The sequence below is a fragment of the Dasypus novemcinctus genome, chromosome 5 (genome assembly GCF_030445035.2).
Source record: "Dasypus novemcinctus isolate mDasNov1 chromosome 5, mDasNov1.1.hap2, whole genome shotgun sequence".
NCBI classification, from domain to species: Eukaryota; Metazoa; Chordata; class Mammalia; order Cingulata; family Dasypodidae; genus Dasypus; species Dasypus novemcinctus.
The window spans coordinates 155243916-155261314 of NC_080677.1; the positions used below are offsets into that span (position 1 = coordinate 155243916).

General features: G+C 48.5%; 1 protein-coding gene across 8 annotated transcripts in view; it reads right to left on the minus strand.

Annotated features, from left to right (window-relative positions):
- Positions 1 to 1612, minus strand: part of SVIL (supervillin) — a 235390-nt gene extending 233778 nt beyond the window's left edge. For 2 of the 8 annotated variants that reach the window (XM_071215468.1, XM_071215464.1), the window contains exon 1: positions 378 to 553. The gene's annotated coding sequence lies outside the window, so the exon portion shown is untranslated. Of the gene's footprint in view, positions 1 to 377; positions 554 to 1301 lie in introns of those variants that run through there. The other 6 variants (XM_071215467.1, XM_071215465.1, XM_071215466.1 and 3 more) reach the window with 6 other exon arrangements.
- Between the last annotated feature and the right edge of the window lie 15787 nt (positions 1613 to 17399).

Here is a 17399-nt window from a genome sequence, read left to right on the forward strand (position 1 = left end):
CCAGCAAAACTTCCAGAACTCGGGGAGCGCGACCCTAGCCGGCGCGGGGCGGGCAGCTCGCGGGGGCGCGCCCGGGCGCGGCGGGGACGGAAGTGGGTGGGAGCAGGAGCTGCGCCATGGCTTTGTTACAGCTCCGGGACCCCACGGTCCTCAGGGGACACCGATCCCAGCCGCCCGGGCACCGTTGTCCCCCCTCCCAGTGGCCACTGCCGCCGCCCCCGGCAGGACCCGCTCAGAGCCCGAAGGTTGCGCGGACCCCACCTCCGGCTCCTGAGACGGCGGAGAGGGGCGCGCCACCGCGGATCCTAGGGTCCCTGGCCTTGTCGCTCGCGGCCCCTGCCCTCCCCGGGCCAGCGCGCGGGTGGGACGCTCCTCACCTTCCCGAGCGCTCCCCACGCTCCCGATTCCGAAGCCGGGACGGGGGAAGCCCCAACTTCTCGAAAGCGCCACGGCCCCTCCTCGCTTCCTTCCCGCACAGCGAGGATCCGGGTGCCCCCGGCTCGGGGTGATTCATTTCGCTCCTTACCTGGAGGCTCGCTCCAGTCCCCTCCCCTCGGCCGCCCGGCCCCGCTGTCGGGAGCTGGCGCCCTCTGCCGGGCCACCAGGCGGGAGCAGCCCGGGGCGGGGTGGGGGACTGCACGGTGATGGGCGACAGGCCTGAGCCAGGCGCAGTAGCCCCCGGTCCTCCCACCGCGGGTCGCCCCCTCCCCAGCGCTCGGGGACCATCCCGGGGCCGGAGCCAGCGCCCTGGGTGAAGAGGCCCGGAGCTGTCCCCGAGCCACAGGGCACCTCCGCGTGCCCAGGGTCGCCCCCCCCGCGGGCGAGGTGTCCCGAGGAAACCACGACGAAGTGTGTGCTCGTCCTGTTGGAAAGCACTGGCAAGGCAGTTGTTTACTGTGTTTGCAATCGGAGTTTATGTCCTGGATCGCGTTTGCCCAACTCGCTCTCCTCCACTCGAAATTTAAAAGGCCCGAGACGGAGGGCGGTGCGTGGCACGTCCCCTGGGTCCCGGGATCAGAGGACGGCCTGGGGCCAGCCCCAGTGCTGCTCCAGCTCCCGGGGGCCCAACGGCCGAGCGAAGGCGCGGCGTGTCGCCGCCCGATGCCCGGTGCCCGGTGCCCGGGGCAGGGGAGTGGCAAGAACCAAAAGGCTCCCCCTGACGGCCAGGAAAACACCTCCCGCAGGGTCGCCTTCCTGCGGGGGTCCCTGTAGGGGCGAGGGAAAAGGGGGACAGGAAAGGCAGGGTCGCAGGCCCGCGTCCCGTCCCGAGCGCGTCCGCCCCGCGCCCCGACGTCACTCACCTCCTCGCCGCTCCCGCACCAGCGCCCCGCACACCTGCCCGGCCACGGCCCCGGCCCGAGGGGCGCACAGCGGCGCGGGACCTGGGCGGCGGCTGGCGGGGGAAGGCGCCGGGAGGGTCCGGCCCAGTCCCGCGGAGCCGAGCCGAGCAAGCGGCGACGTCTGGCAGGGTGGCCCCGGCGCCTGCTGCCCCGCGTCTCGGCGCGCGGACGAGCGCGCCGGATTAATTATAGGCCCGCGGGGTCGGCCGCCCGGCGCGCTGAGTGGCTCGGAGCGCGTGCCAGCCCGGCCCGGCCGCTCGGACCCACCCCCTGGGCGCGCGCCCGCCCGCCCGGCCCCGCGCACGCGCTCGGAGCGCTGGCCCGCGGCGCGCAGGGCTCCCACCCGGCTCCCACCCGGCACCCGCCGCTGCTCCGTGGCTACCCCGGGGGCGCCCCTCACCTGCGAGGCCCGGCGTGGACGCTCGGAGTTTCCAGGCGTTCTGGGGCTCACAGATAGCCGCGTCGGCGAACGCCGGCGTTCCCAGCGCTCGGGGCCAGTTGTCAGGGGGACCGGCCAGGGGTCGGGGGCCACTCGGTGAAAAAGTCACGGCGCCCACCAAACTGCCGGGCCTGGCAGGGGTGGCCACGTCCCCCTCGCGGGTTCTGGAGCTGGAGCCACCGCGGAGCCTCGCTCGGCCCCACCCTGATCCTGTAGGTCTGGGTGGAGCGGGAGAATTTGCATTTCTCTCAGGTTTCCCGGTGATGCTGATGTCTTTATAAAGAATTGAACTAACGTTTGGGAAAGTACTTGGTAACCTGCAAAACAGCAGATAAATTTAAAAGCCTTCCATCCACTTTTCTGTTCCTTGTCTGTTTCTGTATGCACTGAGCTTTCCTCCAACCCCAGCTTCTTTCCTGAGTTTTAGACTTTTTATTTTTACTCCTAAGGAAGCAGCCCCCATCAGAAAGACGAAGTGTGAGCTTCACTGCCAGAGGCCTTCCAGCCCGGAGCTGCGGCCTTCCCTGCTCACTAACTAGCTCTCCCCATCCCCTCTATGGGGGCTGAGCTGTGAGCAACACACACACACACACACACAGGGTTGTGAGGCTGAGCTGGCAGGACCTGAGATCTAGCAAAGCAGCCCCACTCGACTCAGCACCCTGGGAAGGCTCTCAGGCAGGGCTCCCAGGTGTGAAAAGAAGATTGGGAATGGCTCTGGGATTTGGGACCCCTGCCCCAACAAACGTTTCAGGCCAGCCCTGACCCTGACTTGGCACCGAGTGGCCCTCCCCTGTGCCCTGCTTCCTTTGGGGCTGTGCCCTCTCCTGGGTACTTATGCAGATCATCTCCAGAATGCTCCTGAAGGAGCATTTTTTGAACTCCTGCTGTCCAGGAGAGCGGGCTAGGTATTTACAGCTTGGGAAGGCAGGAAGGCTTAGTGTGGAGCCCACACTAAGCAGAAGCAGCTGAGGGAAGGAGTGATCAGCCATTTCCCTTACTGTGGGGCCTTCCCTGGGCAGCCCCAGTCCCCTGTGCCCATCTCCTACCCTTTCCTCTGTGGTGCCGTCCAATACCAGGGCAGGCCTCTCCCCAAACGCCAGGGCCGTCTACACAAGTGGCTCTTAGATAGCGGTAGGTGCTCCAAACTCAGTTCGTCCGTCATCCGGCGCTTTCCCCGAACTTTGTCCTCCTGCTGCCTTCCCCATCTGAACAAATGGGCAGCGCCAACTCCACCCTCAGGTCCATGGGAGCCCAGGTGTCCTCCACACCTGAGCCTGCACCCTTAACCAGCCTCAGTCCACTGGCCAGGGCATCCTTTGCATCTCCCGGGCCTCCTCTCTTCCCCCATGCCACCACTGTTGCCCCCGTTCAGACATTTTTGGCCATTTCTCCTCTGGTTTTTGGCAGCAGTCAGCCACAGAGGCTCCCCGCCTCGAGCCCGGCTCCAAGGCCAGCCAGCACCCTCCACCCTGCTTCTTTCCAAACAGAAGCCTGGTTATCCCTCTGCCTTTCTCAGAACCTCTCAGGAGAGTCCCCTTAGGCTGCAGGAGAAGAAAATTCAAGCCCCTTGGCTGGCTCGTCCCTGGCCATTGTCCCCTCTGCACCCTTCACTCCGGTCACAGGAACTGCTCGCAGGCCTCTGCCCAGGCAGGCGGTTCATGCACTCCCAACACAAACACGTGGTATTTCCTTGGTCCAGAGAGAAGGGTGTTCTCCTCTGGGAAGTCATCTGCCCGCCAGCCTGCTCTGAACGAGGTAACACTCCCTGATCTTTGGACATGGAAGTGTAATCATTGATCCACTTTTCTGCATTCTCCATTAAACTGTGAACTCCTGGGTGTCAAGAGCCTCACCCATTTTTGTACATTTGACCTCTGGATTGGACTCAATCAAAAAAAGTCTGCTTAAGGAATGAATGAAATCTTGGAAAATCAGAGGATTTGGTGAAACCTACTATTTGTTTGTAAATATCTTATTGGGAGCAATCATCACTTTCCTGATAATGCTTTATAAATACTCTCCCTTAAATCACCTGTTTGAATTATGGGGTTGTCCATGAGAATCCCTAATTAGCTTTTATGTCTCCAAAATATCCAGGTTACTTAGATCATGCTTTTCAAACTGTTGGTCCTGAAGTCAATTTTGTGGATAAAAACCAGCAGTTCTTCATGAAAGAGAATTAGAATTAAAATTACTCAAGTGTGGCCTATCTAGTAAGAGAAAGAGTATTATTTACTTGAAAATCTGTTACCTGTGTTTGTGATAGTGTGCATCTTTGTGTGTGTATATATACAGGGTGTTGTGTTGTTAGGGTTATTCCTTCTTGTGGGTCATGGTTGAAAAGCCAGAGTGACGCTGCCTTAGCTTCCTGGAATTGTGCTCACCTGAAGACACATATTGCTGGAGACATCAGAGAAGGATGGAGTTAAACAAAGAACATTTTCTGGAATGAAATATATTCTGAGCCAGTCTTTTAGTCTAGGAATTGGCACAATGGAGAATGAAACACACTGCTCCTTCTGTACATAGTAAGTGTCTCATAAATGCTGTTAAATCTGGTGTGCATGCATGGACATGAGTGAGAATGTGCAAGATATGTGTGGGAAGGGCTCTTGGCTGGTCAACTGGGGAGTGAGAAAACATGAGATCAGTAATACAGAAAAAGGGAGGGAGGCCTGGTGTGTGACCAGATGTACCAGGTGTTCCCTGAGGTTTCCAGACATGGACTACAGGTGCTCCTGGGATTTCCTGACCCAGAATTCCTCCTGAAGGTTGCAAGGTTAAAGTGTGTTATTTAGTCTTAGTGTGTTAGGGCTGCTATGACAAATACCACACAGTGGGTTGGCTTGAACAACAGGAATTTATTGTCTCACAGTTTTGGGGGTAGATATCCAGCATCAAGGCATCCACAGGCCATGTCTTCTCCCAGAGTCGGTAGTGGTCTGGCGGTAATCCTTGGGGCTCCTCGGCTTGTAGGTCCTTCATCACATGGTGCTCTCACTCGCCTTTTCTGGCTTCTGCTCCTGCTCAGTAGCCTGCACCTCTGTCTAGGTCCCCTCTCCTTATAAGAACCACAGTCCTGGAGGCCCTGCCTGATTCAATGGGCTTCATCCAAATAGGACCTCTGAAGGTCCCATTTACAGATGAGTCCACAGGCACAGGACTGGTTAGGACTTGCAGGTAACTGCATGCAGGGCAGGATTCAGTCCACCTCACTAGCCTTTGCTGAAATAAAAGAACCATTTTATTCGTGTCGGAGTTGGAGATGGAGGAGTTCCATGGTGATCTGCAGCAATTGAGACAATGTGTTCAGTGGAAAGGCAGTTGTTTAATCTCGGATCATCCACTAGTCTGGAAGGCCTACTGGGAGAGGGGCAGGAATGAGATAGGATGATGTAACAAAGGAAGATAACAAGCAGCTCTTAGAAAATCATAACCTTGATATTGAGGCCAAGTATTTCCACCCATGTGAAATGCCTTCAGCCAAAGGAATCTAGATCCCAACTCCAGCCCACAAGTATTTAGGAGGCAATGTTCTCACTCCCTAGTCTTAAATTTGGAAGCTGTAAAAGAAGGTTACCATGTAAATAAAGAGTATATGTTTTTGCTATTCTTTTGTTTTTCATTGCTTAAATTATTCTGACCTGGGCAGATTAGAAGAGTAGAAACGTGGGCCAGGTAAATGGATGACATTTTAAAAGAGGTAAAAACAGGGTAGACAAGGGACAGCCAAATTTTTCCTGATAGAAAAGTTCTAAAAGGCGACTTCTAGATTTTCCTACTTCTAGGTAGAAATCCACTTAGCCATGAATGTTATTATAGAATTATATTTTGGATGTGAAAGAAGGATGAAATCTGAAAGAAATCAGACTGTGGCAAACATGAGTTCCAACAAAATTTAAAATGGGTTCCAGATTCTTCTTCTTCAGCTTTTGAAAAAAAGAAAATAGGATGGGTTGGCAAAAAATATATGTGGTTTTAAAAAATTCCTGGAGGCTGAAATAATTTTTGCTATTATTTAAAATTCTGGCCCTGTCTTAACCATCCAAACTAAACTAGATGGGTGTCGGTTGATTTTTTTCCCCTGAATACAGAGAAGATTCTTTAGCTTTAGTTCACTCCATACTCCTTGTTCTCTCTAATTTTGTAATTGACAAACCCTTCTTTAATTCCACAAAAAATAGCAGTAGTCTGGGTACCAAGAGAAATAATAACCAGAAGTTTTAATAAGAATTGAAAATATAGGTGGGCTTTACTGTCTTAGCAGAGGTTGCACTTCCCCTACAAAGTAGCTGCTCCAGGAGGCCAGGCAGTTATTTTCTCTACCTGCTGCCTCTTTTGGCACTACCCACCACTTTCTTTTAGCTATTAAAATTGGTATCTCACCTTCCTCTTTCTAGGGAGATAGCTGGCTGTTGGTCAGACAGGTCCACTGAAATGGGGCACCCTCCCAACATACTGTAAGTCACAGAAGACTTTGAAGTTCCTGCTGTCCTCCTGGTGGGAAAGCAGCCAGTGCAACGTTGTATGGGATTCAGCTCAGTGAGCTTCCCCTGCACCTGTACTCTCTTTTGGCCTGGGCTGTGCCTCACCTGTACTTCCTCCTCCTTCTGGCCTCCTCTTGGCTGGAGCCAGCTTTTGAGTTTGGGACCTTGGCTTAACTTGGCTCTCTGTCCCACTCACTGCTTTATATTCTGGATTGTGGCTTTGGGCTTCATTGTGCTTAATGGCCTTGAACTTGAACAGGATTGCTGAGCCCATCCAGGGCTTCTGGGACTGCCTTCCCTCCTGGATGCAGTCCCAGAAGTTCCAGTGCCTCTCAGGATTCAACCATCTTCGATATATGTCTGCCGTGTGCCAGGTGCTGGGCTGAGGGTGGGGGAAGGGATGAGAATTTCTCAAATGCCTTGTAATTCCTTCAAAACAAATCCACTTGTTGGCTCTTGAGCAATGAGTGTACATGCACAATATCAGGAATGCAAAAAAAAAAAACAAGGAATTCTCCAAGATTCCTACCCTCAGCCTCAGGCATGCTCCACTGCAGACTCCTTGCTTGTGGGCTGAACCAGAAACATAATATATTATCACTAAGTAGTCTTGTCTTCAAAAACACATTATTTTGTCTATTTTCTCAATAGTCACAGCAGCGTCCAACTTTAATGCTTATGAGGCAAAATGAATGATGTGTTCTGTGAGGGTGTCCCATGATCAAGCCTTTTAAAAAAAATATGCATCTGTTGGTTAATGTATGTAGAAGGTTTAATTAACTTGACTGTAAAAGTATAGAAATGGATAGAGTTGATGATAAGTATATTATAGTGTGCAGCAGCTGGTTTATAAATGGAATTGTGGCTGAAAAGGTTGGTTTAGGGATGTAAATGTCAATTAAAAGAAAACTAGAGAATTAATCTAGGGACTGAATAGCACAGTAAACCCAGAGGTGAATGAGAATTGTCATTGATGGTACAGATGCAAAAATGTCCTTCTGTTTGCTAAAGTGGATGTATGTCACTATTGCAGGGTGGTGGGAATGTGGAGAAGCATGGGAAAAATACAACTGGAGTGACCTATGGGTAACACCAATACTGTAATATTCATGCATCTATACCAAAGATGTACTGGGTTGATAATGGGAGAGTACGGAAAAAGTGTGCCAAATGTCCACTATGGACCATGATTGGTGGTAATAGTCTGATGATATTATCTCATAATCTGTAACAAATGTTCCACATAGTGGTATGTTGGTGAAGGGGTGTTATATGGGAATTCTATACATGTGCATGATTGTTTTATAAGTTTACAATTTCTGTTACAGAAATGTATCAAAAAATAATAATAATAGGGTGAGTTGGGGAGAAAATACACCAAATGTAGGCTATAGACTGTAGTCAGTACTAACATTTTGATGGTATTCTTTCATAATTTGTAACAAGTGTTTCACAATAATGCAAGGTATTGGTGGTGGGGTGATGTAGGGGACCCCTGTATGATGTTATGCATGTTTGTTTCATAAGTTCACAAGTTTTACTATACACTTATTGTATATATATTCATGTTTGAATGATATACTTCAACAAAAATTTTTTTCAATTAAAAAAAATGCACATCTGTGCCATATCTTGGAGAGGAAACACAGGCCCCTAGGAACAGAGGTAGCTTCTGGGGAGGGGGGCCAGGCAGCTCGGCTGCTGTCACAGAGGGAGGCTCGTGCGTCACCATACGTCCTTTTGAAGCCTACACAACCAGTGCAAACAAGTGCAGTGTTATTTCACCCAAATGTACAGCATTGAAGGACAATTAAGTAAATTAAGTGAGACCCACGCCTCAGGCTAATTTGTAGCCAAGTTGAATAAGAATGCTTATTCACAACAGAACATGATAATATAAAGCTAAATATATAGGCTAGCTTGTAAAACATGTTATTTCTGTTAAAATGTTTCTATATATAGCTATATAACATAAGTAATATATAATATGCATAATACATAATACACATGTATCTGTATATACACACATACTGTAATACATTGTGTAAGTATAAATAAGGAAATGGAGCACAATATAACAGTAGTTATCCCTGTGCAGGTACAACCCCTTCTTCCTTGGGGCTTTCTTGTGTTTTTCAAGTTCTACTGCCTTAATTATGTGTCATGGTTATTTTAAACATTGCCCAAAAAGAGTTGGTTTATAGACAGTTAGAGAAGAGGTTCAGAATGTGCATTTTGTGCCTGACCACTTGGGTTCCAAACTGGCTTGGCCACTTCTGAGCTGTATGACTCAGGACCAGTTGCTTAACCTCTCTGTTCCTTGGTTAGCTCTTCAATAAACTGGGGGTGGATATAACACTGCCCTCTCATGACTTTTGTGAAGAACAGAGGACAGTACCTCAAACAAGTGGTTAATAAATACTAGCTATTGTGCATATGTATTATACATTAAAACTTCATCCATCATTCCTCAGGTTAATCAACTATTTGAACAAAAGCCACTTCTGGCTTTTTCCATGTTGCCCCGGGTCTGTGGATGGTGGGTGAACTCTTCCTGCATCGTCATAAGCATTTCACTATTTTCTTTTTCTACCGTGCTCCCCGGGCTGAGTAGAGAGCTGGCATCTCTGTATTTGAGGTAACAAAAGAAATGGATATTATGTGTAGTCACCGACAGGCAAAGTCTAAGGATCTCTCATTATGTTTCTATGTTGCCTTTCCTGGTGACAAGTAAGCTCTCGGGGGCAGGCCTCCATTGCCCTGGATGAAAGGAAATGCGCTCTGTGCATTTCCTTTTCTAAGTAATGCCCTGGGTCCCCAGAGTCACTTGGCTAATATTGTGCCACCTACCAGCAGCGGCGGCCCTCGGTTGCGCCTCAAAGCCAGTGACTTCCAGGCACACAGCGGTCTGAGCTCAAGTGTCTCCCAGGAAGCCTGGAGCCAGAGCCCAAGCAGAGGGGGCCTGTGGGTCACCGTGGAGGGGCGAAGTCTTGACAGATGAATAGAAGTTAGCCGGTGAAGAAGGGAAGGGAGGTTGAAAGAGCACGCCAGGCTGAGGTCCTAGTATTTCAAGGGCCTCGTGACATTAATTCTTTGCTTCAGAGAGCCAACCTTCATTATTACGCCAGCATGAAAGTGCCTGAATGACCTTGAAAATACCACTCCCACCTGCAGCAACGTTTATCTGGTAAATCACCTGGACTCTGCTTTCTGAGAACAAGTCCTGTCACTCCTTCCCCCTTGAAATAGTCACTCCCCCGTATTCTACAGCAGGGGACTACCTGCTATGGCCCAACAGCTGTTTGGACTGTTGGAAACTTGGGAAAGTTTCATCAACTTCGTTGCAAGGCCAGTCACCTGAAGCCCCCAGGCTGCAAGTCAAGCCTCTTTGCTCGGGTCTCTTCCGGGGCGAGCCGGGACCGGCTGCTTGTTGGTCCTGCCGTGGGTCTCAGGCAAGCCCCTGGAGCCTCTGCTGAATGACTGAGCTGCTGCAGAGAGAAGACTTTCCTTCCCATTCCATCCCTGTTCATTAAAAACAGCCCCGTTGGCCTCCCTATAAAAACTTGCCTAGCTGTAAACCAGGGTTTTATTAATATGGCAGGATAAAGAGGAAGTAATTCTCCCCTTTCGTAGGAACTGGAACAACACAGGAAATAAAAGGCCTAGCAACGCAGCCAGAGTCTCGCAGGGCCTTTTCCTGCTGGGGGATATTGATCTAAGACGTGCCTTTTGCCTCGAACCTGATATGCCTTGGAGTCGATGATGCAAGGAAAGCCTTGAAGAAACACAGTGCCAGAAATCAAAGCCAGCAGGCTTGCTTAGCCACGCCATAAAGTGCATCAGAATCTATCGCTGGGAATCGTCTGGACTGACCCTGTGGAAATCTGAAGGTCTGGCCTCATTGTTATGCCAAGCGGCTCCGCTGACACCAGGTTCCAGTAGTTACTGAGGATCTGGGCCTCGGAGTTGCAGTTAAACCCTCCAGGTACATCCCTCAAGAGGGCTAAGAGAGGAGCAGCAGGAAATCTGTGCTGAAGATCAAAATCAGGGGTTTAACCACAGGTCTTAAGGCTAGTACTTTCTCTTCCAGGCAGTGTAATAGATCGTTCCTAAGAGATTAAGGCTACAGCTGCAGAGCAGGCCAGTTCAATGTCAGGGTTGCCAAGTTTCTGGGGGTGGAGGGGGTTGGTGTGAGCCTTAGAAACCATGTGCCATTCCCTGCTGCGGGGTTCTTGCCACCCGTGGCTCCAGCTGGCCCCAATTCTGCCCCTCCCCAACGCCCCCTTGTCCTTCTTCCCAAATGTTAGCCCGAGGACAGTAGTGTCATTGGTTCGATTGCTTTCAGCTAGAAGGAAAGGAAAATTCTCTTCATCGGGGCTTCTTCCAGTGGAAGGCTCCGTAATGGGACACCCAGGGGGCTGAGCTCCCCTGGACCCAGTAGCTCTCGTCTGTTTCCCTGCAGCAGCCTCTTCGGAGAATGCAGCGGCTGGTTTCGGGCCTCACAACTGTGCTCAGCACTGCCCCCCCAAAAAGTTTCTCACAAGCCCCCAGGAGCTCGAAGCCCCGTCCTTCCACGGCCTTGACCTGAATTACACATGCCCCTCCTAAGTCAATCCCTGGCAAGGGAGATGGCAGCTCCCTTTGCCACAGGGGCCAGCAATGCCCCCAGAGGATGGCACTCGGGGTCCTGGAGTGAGAACAATGCAAGTCTCAGAGCCAACCGACAATGGACAGGAAGCACAGTGAAAAATAAATAAGTAAGTCCTTTGAGCCTTGGAAAAATTTGTTACGGCGGCAAAAGCCCAGTGCACTTTGACTGATGCAATAGCTAACATCTTTGAGTGTGTTGGGGACTGAATCATGTCCCCCACAAAAGCCATGTTCAGGTCCTAACCCCTGTTTCTGTGGGTGCGAAGCCGTTTGTAAGCAGGGTCCTTGGAGATGCTTGGGTTAGTGGAGGTGTGGACTCACGTGTGAATAGGATCTTCAAAGGTCCTATTTAGATGAGACCACATTGAGTCAGGGTGGGCCTTAATCCAGATGACTGGAGTTCCAATAAGCAAAGGAAATTTGGACACAGTCAGAAAAAGCCAGAAGTCAATAGAAGCCAGAAGTCAGAAAAAGCTGGAGAACGAAGGAGAATGTCATGTGGTGGAGACTCGGTGCAAGCCAAGGATCCCCGAGGATTGTGGCCAGCCGGCACCAGAACGCTGCAGATTCCGTGAGAAAGCATCGTCTGTTGAGACCTTGATTTGGGACTTCTAGCCTCCATAACAGTGTGACGATACATTTCTGCTCTTTAGGACAATCCATTATGTGGTATTTGTCATAGCAGCCCTGGAAAAAAACTAAGACAGAATATCTACTTTGGGTTCAAAGTATGAGGCATTGATAACACATTCTCACTAGTTCCCATGGATATGTGAAATCAGGAGTGGTGGGAAATCCTCTCATCCACCTATGCCTCCAGAATCACTTCATTCCTCAGAATTTGTGCCAAATGGAATGTGTCTAAGGCAGTATCTAAGTGCAGCCCCTGCCTTCAGTTTTCAAATATTAGAAGACCTTGGCAATCAAAGTTTGCAAATTGAAAACAAAATCTGCTCAGTGGGAATCCTGTTCGAACAGAATGTGGAATTGGTTCTAAGAGTTTGTATATGCTTTAACATCTAACATATAAATATGACGTCTGTCATGTTCCAAGTGAAGAAAACATTACAATCAGGACTCAGAGTACAAAGGTGTTTGTCGAGCCAGTTAAACATTTTTCCTCACAATTCTGTGTCAGAAATTTAAAAATTTTCTTGTAAGACACTATGGAGTTGAAAGAGGTCCTAAATAACACGATTCAAGTATATTTTTGCCTTTGCAAGAAACAAAGGCAAAAATAAAACAACCTGCGTGAAATTGAGACCATCCAGGAAACAATCTTTTGGGTTATCCAAGATGCTGAGTCAACCTCAGTGAAAATTTTAAGAATGAATCTTCACCATGTCAAATTGTCCATCAATCATGTCTTATCTGAATCGATGAGAGATGTGCTGGGAGGAAAACCTTCTCTTGGAGTAAAAGCGAATCATTGGTGTGGCATTATAATGCAAAGTGCCTCTATTTTTCAGGTAAGTTTGTTCATTCATTAATTTAATCTGAATAATTTATTGAGTGTTTATTCGTGTGCTGGGCTAAAACACAGGCATTCTCTATCCTTAGATGGGTTCCCACAGGAAAGGTTTAATTTCAAAGTATGTTAAGTGCTATGAAGAAAAGCAATAGAGCTGTGAGAGCTTCTAATAGAGGCCCTAGCCACTTCTGGAAGGGTCAGGGGAGGTCCCCCTGAAGATGGGACATTGGAGCTGAAATTCCAAGACTGTGAAATGAGTCATTGAACAAAGGAGTTGGGGATGGAAGGGCGGTAGGGCTGGGGAGGTTAAGAGACGGTTCCCTGCTCAGAGAAGGCATGTTCAAAAGCCCTGTGGCAGAGGTAGACTTGTTACTTTTAGGAGATAATAAAAAAGGTCCAGTCCCAAATCTAGTAACAAAATATAAAATGATAGCAATGGACTGTAATCCATAGAATAAAGTAAATATTCATGAGTCCAGAGTAATATAAATATGCATTTAAATAAATAAATAAATGGGGGAGGACAGATATTCCTTACAGTAGGATTCCATTAGTAAATGTAGAAGGAATGATGGAAATTGAAAATCACCATTTGACAAACACCACAGCACTAATAATTGCGTGCAGGAACCATCAACTGATGCTGAAATTAGCAGGTGAAAGTATGAGAAACATAACAAGTTCCAAATCGTCCCTGCCTCCAAGGAAGTAGCTTTACAGAGGAGAAGGCTGGCAGGCACCAACCCACCCCGGGGCTCAAAGTTAGCATCCGCAGCAGACACATTCCCATCGTGTGCCTCCTGGTACGATGTGCTGTGAGGGCACAGCCTCGCTTCTGTGGTTTTCTTGCCAAAATAGAGATAGCCTGGATTTAGACATGAGGAAATAGCAGACAAACCTAAATTGACACTCAAGCTACAAAATAACCAATGGGTGTTCTTCAAAAGCATCAAGACTAAGGAGACCTGTACCTAAAAGCAGTGAGGAGTCGCGGATGGGCTCCTGAACCGACTGGCAAAACTGTAGATGTGTGAGTAGTCTTGGCTATTAATGTCAGTTCCCTGGTGTTCACCATTGCACTGTAGTTGCATAAGATGTTCATATTTGGAAAAACTGGTTGAAGGGTATATGGAAATCGTACTATTTTTGCAACTGTTTTGTGTGACTGAAATTATTTCAAAATCAAGTTTAAAAAAAAGAAGAAGGAGAAAGGACAAGGGCCAGTGCAGCTAGAAGGTAGAAAGTGAGGGGAAGAACCTGGCAAGAGGGTCAGCTTGCGACCACACAGGAGCTCTGGGAGATGGTAGAGATCTGGGTCTTCGTGCCAAGAGTAGAGGAAGACATTGAAGGGTTGCGAGCAGGTCAGGGATGGGCCAGATTTGCATTTTCTAGAGAATGGGTTAGAGGCAGACTAGGAGACAACTGGAGAGAACAACAAGAGGAACGGCTGTAGCGCAGGAGCAGTGGGGAGGGACACTTGGTCTCGGGGCGGCGACAATGAGGACTGGTAACCATGGGGAGATTCTAGAGGGATCGGGAAGAGCAGTCTTCTTCAGAGATGTGGGCCTGGAAAATGATGGGGAAGTAGGCATCCAGGATGGCTGTACGTGTCTGGCTTGCCCAACTAGGGAAAAAGAGAAGTTACTCACTGAGAGAGAGCAAACACTAGAAGAGGAAGAGGTTGAAAAGGGAGATTATGCAGGTCGTGAGTTCAGCCTTGGATATTTTGAGTTTAGTTCTTTTTGATGGATCTGAATAGTCATTTCAGAAAAGGCCATTTTTAGGGGAATGGAGGTTAGGAGGCAAAGTTTTAGGTGAAGATAAAAACTGATACTTGTCACCAATAGTGAGGAAGACCGAGACATGTAAACAAATAAGTTATCCTAGAAAGTGAAAACATTTGCCTTATGAATAAAGTCCCTTGGGACCAGAGAGAAGCAGCTATTAATGTGGGTAAGTTGGAGTGGGTTTCACAGGGGAAGTGCTATTTGAGATGGGATTAGAAGGATGGCTCCTGGGTTAAATTATTTGATAATGACTTACTTACGGCATCACCTCTAGGGCATTTCCATTTAATGAGGCATTGCAGCATTCCCAACAGAGCCCATTGCAAATTATGGAGCAAAAGCCCTGTGGCAGGAATTTCAGGTTCATTCAGGGCTCCTACTAAGTGCCCCCATTCCACCCGACCCTTGCCTTTCAGAACTATTTTCCACCCCCCACCCCCCACACACACTCCTTTTAAAGTGGCAGAAAACTAGCAAAACTGAGTCCTGTTGTCAGATGGAAGGCAGAATTTGAAAGTGGTGAGTTTGAATATGTAGCTAAGGAGATTTCCAAACTAAATGTGGAAAGTGCTGCCTGGATTTTCCTTGCAGCTTATAGTAAAACGTGAGAGGAAAGGGATAAGCTTAGAGAATGAACTCCTGAGAACAAAGGAACCAGAAATGGGTGGTTTGGAAAATTCTGAGCTTCTAGAAAGTAAGTCCCCAGAGAATAGTGCTCCATGTGAGGGTTTCATTGAACTTGGAACCTGGCAGCCGTTTTAGTGCAAGTCAGGATTGGAAATGCAGTTATCCAGAAAGGATCTGTGGAAAGTGCTTTTGGCTGACAGTTTGGACCCCTGTGTACTACATAGGAGACCAACAAGTTTTATATTATATTTTATTTTATTTTTCTTGAGTTCTGTGTGAGCAGGGTCACTGCTGGCCTGGACCAAAAGGGACAGAAAAGGACCAATTGGAGGAAAAATGACCTCAAAGGCAGGAGCATAGAATCCGAGGTCTGAATTGAAGACTTCTTCTTGGGCCAAGAGAGCAAGCCCACCCATATCTGTGGAAAGGATGAGTATGCCCCGGTGCTTGGAGAGGGCGGGCCTTCTGCCAAGTTGTTCAGGAAGAGTGTTACCACCCGTTTTCTCAGATGCTTGGGGGATTGTGGGCAGCCTGGCTGCCACCCCGATGTTTGACGAGGGTGGAGCTTAGAGTCTGGCCACCACCTTGATGCTTGACAAAGGTGGAGCCTTCACTCCAGGATTCAGGGAGAGCCTGGCGGCAGCACAAGCACTTGGAAAGGCCTGGAGGACAAACCACATTCCATAGATGATTCTCAGACCTTGAAATCTAACGGGAGTTTTCCCTGAAGGGTTTCAGAATGGTTTGACCCTGTTTTCCTCTCAATTTCTCCCTTTGGGAATGGGAATGTTTATCCTGTGACTTGTTCTCTAGGTTCCACAGGTCCACAGACCGAGGGGATTTGTGCCCCAGAAGAGATCACAACGGGAGTTTTCCCTGAAGGGTTTCAGAATGGTTTGACCCTGTTTTCCTCTCAATTTCTCCCTTTGGGAATGGGAATGTTTATCCTGTGACTTGTTCTCTAGGTTCCACAGGTCCACAGACCGAGGGGATTTGTGCCCCAGAAGAGATCACACCTATAACCAATTTTGATGAGACTTTGTAGTAAGCATTGTTGTTAAGGCTTTTGGGATATTGTGATGGATTGAATGTATTTTGCATATACAAAAAATTTCTTTTTGGGGTCCAGAGCGTGAAGAGTGGGAGATTGGAACTGTATGTAACCCAGAAAATCATGTTCTGTAATTTAATCCCTTCCTGTGGGTGTGAACCCATTGTAAATAAAACCTTTGATGAGGCTACTTCAGTTAAGGCATGGCCCAGAGTGGGTCTTAATCCTCTTACTGGAGCCCTTTCTCATTGGGATAAATACAGAGAAAAAGAAAGAGAAAGCCATGGAAGCAAGAAGATGAAATCAGTGAAACCCAAAAGAAAAAGGAGAGCCCAGCAGATTCCTCCATGTGCCTTGCCATGAGGCAGAGGAGCCCAGGATCATTGCTGGCCAGTCTTCTGGAAGGAAGCAATGTCTGATGATGCTCACAGCCTCCAACTGTAAGTTGTTAAATTCCCATTGTTAAAAGTCAGCCCATTTCATGGTATTTGGTTTCAGCAGCCTGGGAAACTATCACACCATTAGACTTCTAACTTTTAAAATGATGCAGAGCCAAGGAGCTCTCTTACACTGCTGGTGGGAAAGCAAATTTGTGCAACCACTTTGGAAAATGCCTTGGCAGTTTTTTTTATAAAGTTAGAGATACGTTTACTGTAAAACTCAGAAATCCGACTCCTAATATTTACCCAAGAGAAGGGAAAGCATATGCCCACAGAAATACTTAAACTCAAATATTCACAGAAGCTTTAGTCATAATAGTCCCAAACTGGAAATAGCCCTAATTCCATCAATAGGCAATAAATAAACAAACTGGGGTAATTCATACATTGAAATGCTGCTCAGAAGAATGAGCTGCAGATACACTCAATGGCTTGGATGGGTCTCAAAAATGTTATGCTGAATAAAAGGAGCCTGAAACACATGATTCCATTTATATGAAATTCTAGAAACGATAAATCTGTAGTGACAGAAAGCAAACCAGGAGTTGCCTAGAGCTGGGAGTGGGAGGAGGATGGCCTGGGAAGGGGCACAAGGGACTTTTCAGAGTGAAGGAAATGTTCTATATCTTGATTGCAGCTGTGTTTCTTATGTGTGGTAGCTGTTTTATGTGTTAACTTAGCTGTGGTGTCCAGTTGTCTGGTCAAACACTGGCCCAGATGTCACTGTAGCAGTCTGGTGTACGTGGGTTTAGTATGTACAGTCAGTTGGCTTTGAGGCAAGGAAATCCCCCTCGGCAGTATGGGTGGGCCTCATCCAGTCAGTTGGAGGAGGCCTTGAAAGCAAAGAACTGAGGATTCCAGAAATAGGAAATTCTGCCTCAAGAGCACACCCTCTACTCTTCCCTGAGTTTCCAGCCTGCTCCTCTTCCCAGCAGATTTTGTACTCAAGACTTCGACATTAGCTCTTATCAGAATTTCCCACCCTACAGATTTCGGCCTGCCCTATGGAATTTGGACTCGCCAGCCCCAACAATTGCACGGGCCAATTCCTTAAATCAAATCATACACAAACATACACAGACACACATCATGTTGGTTCTGTTC